At 34.9% G+C, this 8,054-nt stretch overlaps 1 long non-coding RNA gene across 1 annotated transcript; it reads right to left on the minus strand.

The window, feature by feature from the left end:
- Window positions 1-336: 336 nt before the first annotated feature.
- On the minus strand, window positions 337-4,415 carry LOC145790064 (uncharacterized). The gene is made up of 3 exons (XR_014328706.1): window positions 4,232-4,415; window positions 1,641-1,782; window positions 337-1,309 (listed from the first exon to the last, which is right to left on the minus strand). It is a non-coding gene; the product is annotated as an uncharacterized LOC145790064 (long non-coding RNA).
- Window positions 4,416-8,054: the final 3,639 nt, after the last annotated feature.

The following is an 8,054-nucleotide window of genomic DNA, read 5'->3' on the forward strand; positions in this document are numbered from 1 at the left end:
ATTCAAAGAGACAAACATAAGTTTAAACCTTTTTGACCCTCTTACAAAAACAGAAAGCATATTTGACATTATGAAAATCTGCATACCAGGTGCATTTTCACATATGTCAGAGTCACCCCCAAACATAAACTTTGGTTCTATTTAAACAGATAACTAGACACCAACATTTGGGCAACAAATAAGAGAAAGCATCAATCAATTTCAATTTTCAACAACTGATGTACCATACCCATGATAAGTAATTGGAAGTTAAGGAGATGCAATGAATAAACCAATTGACTCAATCAATTCCATATTCAGAAGGTATTTTCTTATTTACAGTCAGTTTCAGGATCTTAAAAGCCCAACTCAAGTTCAACCAATGGTAGACAAATTAGAATTACATTGTTAGGGGAAAAGTATTGACCTAAAGGGAAGGAGCCAATTAACACAGGATCATATATAGTCATCCCATCAAGTAAACTATACACCAAAGTCAAATTAGGCACAAAATATTTTGTAACAAAGTGTATGCAAGAAAATAGATAAATCCATTTGAAATAAATAGACCATAAAACTCAGAGAAAAATGGGGGCATTAAAGTTTCATGAAAACAATACCAATTCCTTGCCAAGCTCAACATCATCTTGGTAGCTGCTCTGCTTGCCTTGGCTACTCCCACAAAAGACACAAATACTCTTGAACACAAAAAGATATGTACACACATAGCTAATACACGCAAACTTAACTTAACAAGATATCATAACATTAAAAACAAAACTTAACTTACATCACATGTGCCGACCAAAATCTTATGGTTAGGGTCTCTTTTTATATGAATTATTGCTTTATTACCAATCATGATGCTCCACATAACCATCTAATCATTATTTATGCACAACAAATGAAAGTGAATTTACATAAAAGAAAAAAAGATTCATTGTAATTTCCATCAGCTAGGAATATGGCTATTCATGACATGAGTGATACTGAGCAGGAAAACAGAATTTACATGTGGCTTCCTAATCAGCTCCATGTCATCAAGGTGGCCCCCAAGTGTATCACCTGGCATGAGCAGTGCACCAACATTTTTTTCTAAATAATTAGGGTTGTTCAGTTTGTGAGCTCTTTCCTTCTAACATCTCAATAACTAAATTCTCAGGAAAAAAAATTAACTACACAAATACACAAATTCTCATAATCTGCTTTAAAACCAAACACAACATTCAAAAGATAGTTATGACTGAAAAGTACCTAACCTGAAGTAATTCACTATTACAGCTTCTGGGCGAAATTCTTCGGATATTACTGACGAGTGTATCTCACAGAACTGCAATGAAACAATGTTCAAAATAAATTGATGATCGGTGTTCATGCTAATTAAACAAAGATGTACAATATGACATATGTATTAGAATTGTAATTCAAGCCAATTGATGAAAAAACTTACATGAGACACAAGTCAAAACAGATAGTTGGTGCAAATATCTTATGAAAGTTCAATAGACATCAAACGATATAGAAATTCACAGTGGTGACCTCCTAGCTTGAAGCAATACCAATCATGGTCCAAATGGGTTGCTAGTATTGAAAGAAATAAAGGCCATAGTACTCAATTTGAGATAAAAACTGAAAAAGAACAATATGAAATTAGCAATCACCTTGGACCAGTCAAATTGCAGTCCAAGAGTACTCCACCATAACTTCCGCAGCAAACCAGATGCTGGTATCGATTTCAGCATATTTCCTCTTGATGATACACCAGGTTCCTCACAAAATTTCCATCTAGGACCATCAACATGACTGACAAAAGAATTAAACTCAGAACCCTCCTCAACATATCCTTCAATGCATTGACACTGAGACAAGGCTCAAGGAAAACATTTCGAAAATTTCCATCTAGTTTTATTTCCTTAAAAAAAATCCCTAATTTCTAACATTCTTGCTTCAATCAAAAAGGGTATTGCTAAAACATTATCAAATAAAAAACTAGTCAAGAAGTAGAAAAATTGCTACATAGTGAACCATTGCTAGATGCTTGGACCAACTCATGATTGGAAATTTGTAAGCATAGAAGAATTTCATGGAGTTCTTAACATTGTGTAATTACTTTGATATCAGCTATTACAGAAAAAGGTTCAAGAAAACCAAGAAACATCAAAAGAAAATTAATGGATTATGAAATTACAGTAGCTCTAAACCAATATTTATGCATTTTTTCAACAACGCAACAGATATGCTAGCATTATGTTGAAGGGGTACTATACATGTATGCCACTGAACTGCACAAACAGAGCCACAAAATCGACTGACTAAAGTGCATAAGCTACAAAGAAAGAACTAATCTTGCAAATGACTGAAGTCTACACATATTAAAAATGAAAACTCATGAACTAAAAAAAGCCAGCTTATTAGCTTATTAGATTATTTAGGTCACAACATCTCTACTTTTTATCATGCCTTTTTGTAATAAGCAAAAAAATCAACTTATAAGCTATACCAAAAACAACCTTAGTTGTCAACAAACTAAAACCTCCATTATCTCAAATTTCTAATATTTGAATAACCTAGTATCACTTGCACAAGTGTGCCCAATAAGCATTACAATTTACAACACTAGTGCAACCAAATAAAGAAAAATCCATCCAAGTATGCTCTAAAGTGACACATGTTATCTATCATTCCAATGGTTCTAACATTTGCATTGCAATGCAATGCTATAGCATAAGCCTGCTCACTTGTTTACATTTGCACACAAGTTGAAGATTGGCAGATTTATGGGCAACAAAGGAAAGACTATCAATAACAAATATTTTCTTCACAAAAAAATATGACAAAATAAAACTTAAGCTCTTTAGGAAAAAGAAGAAGGGGGGACAAATGAATGCATAGAGAACAAATAACTATATAAAGATGAGCCGGCAACATTTTTTTTTTAAACATAAATTTTATTTAAAAAAGTAACTGCAGACTTTTGGTTACTACATCAGAAATTCAGAACTATACATATATACAGTATTCTAAAATTAACCAGAAGAAGAAGAAGAAGAACTAGCATAACCATAGTAAATATTTGTTTCTAGATGTCGAACAAAATATTTTTCTTTGTAGAATACCATCAACGTTTTAGACTTAATAGCCACTAAGAAAGTGAGACCTTACTGACTTGCAGAGCCAATCACCTCATTTTTCCAATTTTGTCCAAGATGTCCAAAGCGAAGGCCCGCTAAATCATTTCCCCATTTGGCTTAGTAGTGCCAGTGAGTTGTGTGATTATGTATTTCGTGTATTTCTCCTAAATGTCCTAAAAATAAAATTACAGGATAACTGTCACCATTTAGAAATTCTATTAAAGCAATGAATTGGTCTTCCGGCAAAAATGCAATCATGAACAACCCTTGTACTCCTCAATCAACATCATAACAAAGAGCTTGAGTTTACATGTAAAGCCCATACGAAACACACTGGATTTTTTGTTCCTTTGATCGCAGAAAAGACTGTCTCTCTGGAGTAATTGTAAGGAATTTCATCAATTGTGGTTCAACAGAATATATACTCCAAAAGGCATTGATTCATATAGCATGGAGATTAGAAAGAAATGTATCCAACAAACTACACATCTTTCTTTTGCTGTAGGACGTAATATTTAGTTGAATTAAGCTAAGATAACTTTGCATCATTAAAAAGCACAAGCCTCCAAAACCAGTCAAGAAAGTAGGGAATCTACATCACATTGTCTGTGGCTCTCAAGAAAAAGTACCTTTCTGCAATGTTAGTGGGAACACAAAGTTGGAGAAGCATTTTAAAGGAATTTAAAACATTGGATACATAGCATCTGGAAAAAAAGAAAAAAAAGAAAAAAAAGAGGGGGGTTTAAATTACATTCAACTTAACAGACTTCTGCTATTCAATTTTTCAAGGAAGGGATCCCTGCTAACAAGATGATACAATCCTTGCGTAGGTGAGGTCCCAGAACAAGAGAGAGAGAGAGAGCATACTTCTTCATAAGTTTCTCATTTTGCTCTCAACAGAACAAGAAAGGCACTGATCAACGCCTCATTAGCTTCATGGAAAAGAAAATCCAGAGACGCCTCGGCCTCTGATTCCGACAAGTCAATTCGATTAATCAAAGACTCAATCACCTACAGAGGAAACCCACATAGATAGAAATCAGAATTGCACAAAAAAACAAAAACCCAAAAATAAAAACCATTTTTTAACAAAGAAAAACAGAGATTGAGCTGATTGGAACGTCGTTGAATGATGAAATCGTTGGTGAAGTAACAGAGGACAACCCAGACACCAACGCTGCACATTTTCTGGTCCCAGCAATTGGTAAAGAAGCTTTGAAGAAGCAGCTTCGGAGCTCATAACTCAAACCAAAATTTGCCACTCGTCGCTCGCCTTCGTGAGAGAGAGAGAGAGAGAGAGAGAGAGAGAGAGAGAGAGAGACGTGTTGTTTCGAAACAGGGCTCTGCAAACCTGAAAGGAAATGAAAAAAGGGGGGGAAAGACGGAAAAAATGGGGGAAATAAGTTTGGGCGGGCGGGTCAGTGAAAAAAAGGAAAAAAATTTGTTTCATTTTTTTTTAATGAATTTTTTTTTTATTTGGTAGAAGTAGGCTAATATTTCAATGAAAAATAATTTTCGTTAAAATTAAATTAATTTTTTATGGTCAATTAAAAATATTTTTTTGTGGTCCATTTTTTTTTATACTAAAAATCAAGAACTAAGTTTTTTTGGTAGAGGAGAGGGAGCGACAGTAGTGGTGAAGGTGGTGGATATGAGGTGCTGGTGGTGGTGGTAGTGATGGCGAAGGAGATTAGTGGTAAAGTTGTGGTAGTGGTAAAGGAGATAGAGTGGCGGTGGTAAAAGAGAGGTAATAGTAGTAATAGAGAGTGAGAGAGAGATAGAGAGACAAAGAGAGAAGAGATAGAGAGTGAGAGACAAAAAAAGAGACAAAGAGAGAGGAGAGATGAATGAGAGAGACAGAGAGAGAGAGAAGAGAGATGAGCGAGAGAGACATAGAGAGAAGAGAGATGAACGAGAGAGACACAGAGAGATAGAGAGAAGAGAGATAAGCGAGAGAGACATAGAAAGAATAGAGATGAACGAGAGAGACAGAGAGAGAGATAAAGAGAAGTGAGATGAGCGAGAGAGACAGAGAGAGACAGAGAGAGAAAGAGAGATGAGAGAGAGCGAGAAGAGAGAGATGAGCAAGAGAGATAGAGAGAAGATAGATGAACGAAACAGACAGAGAGAGAAAATATATGAGAAAAGACATAGATAAGTGAGAGACACATGGAGGGAGAGACAGACAGACAGACAAAGAAGAGTGATGAGTAAGAGAGAGTAATAGAAGAAAGAGAGGAAGATGACAAAATGGGTGAAGAGAAAGAGAGAGTGATGGAAAGAGAGAAACAGACGTGCGAGAATCGATGGCAGAGAGAGAGAGACGTGTTTAAGTGTGTTTGAAATCCCTCTAGAGTTCCTCACCAAATTAATTTAAAAATCCCTTCAAAATGATAATAAATAAAAAGTAAAATTATAATAATAAATAATAAAGAGAGAAAGAAAGAGAGAAGAGTGATAAGTGCGAGAGTGAGAGAAAGAAAAAAAAGAGAGAGAGAGAGAGAGATAGACAAAGAGAGAAAGAGACAGAAAAAGAGACAGAGAGAGATGAGAGATGAATGAGAGAAATAGAGAGATGAACGAGAGAGAGAGATAGAGAGAAGAGATATGAGCCAGAGAGACAGAGAGAGAGATAGAGAGAAAAGAGACGACCGAGAGAGACAAAGAGAGAAGAGAGATGAGACAGAGATGCGAGAGAGCTCAAGAATAAAGATGAACAAGATAGATAGAGAGAAGAGAGATGAACGAAAGAGACAGAGAGAGAGAGAAAGAGAGAGATAGAGACAAAGACAGAGGCAGAGACAGAGTAGGAAAGAGAAAGAGACAGAGAGAAACAAGAGATGAATAAGAGATAAACAAAGAAAGAGAAAGAGAGCGAAAAGAGATGATCGAGAGAAATACATAGAAAAAGAAAGAGGTAAAGAGAGAAGAAAGATGAGTAGGAAAGACAGAGAGTGAGATAGAGAGAAGATAGATGAATAAGAGAGATAGAGAAAGAAAAAAGATGAGAGAGATAGGGCGAAGAGAGATGAGCGAAAGACAAAGAGAAAAAGAGACAAAGACAGAGACAAAGACAAACAGATAGAGAAGAGTGATGAGTGTGAGAGAGAAAAAGAAGAGAGACAAAGAGAGAGAGAGAGAGAGAGAGAGAAAGAGATAGAGAGTGAGAGTCAGAAAAAGAGACAGAGAGAGAAGAGAGATGAACGAGATAGACAGAGAGAGAGATAGAGATAAGAGAGATGAGCGAAAGAGACATAGAGAGAAGAGATATGAACGTGAGAGACACAGAGAGAGATAGAAATAAGAGAGAGATGAACAATAAAGACAGAGAGAAAAGAGAGATGAGAGAGAGCGAGAGAAGAGAGATGAGCAAGAGAGATAGAGACAACAGAGATGAACGAAAGAGACAGAGAGAGATAGAGAAATGAGAGAAGAGATAAATGAGTGAGAGACACAGAGAGAGATACAGACAGATAGACAAATAGACAGAGAGAGAAAAGTGATGAGTAAGAGAGAGAAAGAGAATAGAGAGAGGAAGATAAAAAAAATAGGTGAAAACAGACAGACAAAGAGAGAGAGAAAGAAAGAACGAAAAAGATAAACGAGAGAGATACAGGGAGAGATGAGCGAGAGAGATAAAAAGAAGAGAGACAAAGAGAAACGAGAGATGAGAGAGATAGAGAAAAGAGAGATGAGCGAGAGACACAGAGAGAGAGATAGAGAAGAGTGATGAGTGAGAGAGAGAAAGAGAAGAGAGACAGACAGGCAGAGAAGAGTGATGAGTGAGAGAGAGAAAGAGAAGAGAGACAGAGATGGAGACACAGAGAGAAAAAGAGAGACAGATAGATAGAAAGAGAGAGAAAGAGTGATGAGTGAAAGTAAATTTTTATTTTTCTTTCAGCGACGAAAATATTTTAGTTTCCAAAACTATATATACCGCAACCAAAATAATTTTTAGTCGTTGAAATTAAAATTTTATCGACCAAACTTTTGGTCGCGAAAGATAAAAAATAATTTTTTATTTTTCTTTTAGCGACGAAAATATTTTAGTTGCCAAAACTATATATACCGCGACCAAAATAATTTTTAGTCGCTGAAATTAAGGTTTTGCCGACCAAACTTTTGGTCGCGAAAGATAAAAAATAATTTTTTATTTTTCTTTCAGCGACTAAAATATTTTAGTTGCCAAAACTACATATACCGCGACCAAAATAATTTTTCGTCATTGAAATTAAAGTTTTGCCGGCCAAACTTTTGGTCGCGAAAGATAAAAAATAATTTTTTATTTTTCTTTCAGCAACGAAAATATTTTACTTGCCAAAACTATATATACCGCGACCAAACTAATTTTTAGTCGCTGAAATTAAGGTTTTGCCGACCAAACTTTTGGTCGCAAAAAATAAAAAATAATTTTTTATTTTTCTTTCAGCGACTAAAATATTTTAGTTGCCAAAACTATATATACCGCGACCAAAATAAATTTTAGTCGCTGAAATTAAAGTTTTACCGACCAAACTTTTGGTCGCGAAAAATAAAAAATAATTTTTTATTTTTCTTTTAGCGACGAAAATATTTTAGTTGCCAAAACTATATATACCACGACCAAATAATTTTTAGTCGCTGAAATTAAGATTTTGTTGACCAAACTTTTGGTTGCGAAAGATAAAAAATAATTTTTTATTTTTCTTTCAGCGACTAAAATATTTTAGTTGCCAAAACTATATATACCGCGACCAAAATAATTTTTAGTCATTGAAATTAAAGTTTTGCCGGCCAAACTTTTGGTCGCGAAAGATAAAAAATAATTTTTTATTTTTCTTTCAGCGACTAAAATATTCTAGTTGCCAAAACTACATATACCGCGACCAAAATAATTTTTAGTCATTGAAATTAAAGTTTTGCCGGCCAAACTTTTGGTCGCGAAAGATAAAAAATAATTTTTTT

The sequence above is a fragment of the Camellia sinensis genome, chromosome 5, assembly GCF_055761805.1.
Source record: "Camellia sinensis isolate YWXY chromosome 5, ASM5576180v1, whole genome shotgun sequence".
Classification (NCBI taxonomy): domain Eukaryota; kingdom Viridiplantae; phylum Streptophyta; class Magnoliopsida; order Ericales; family Theaceae; genus Camellia; species Camellia sinensis.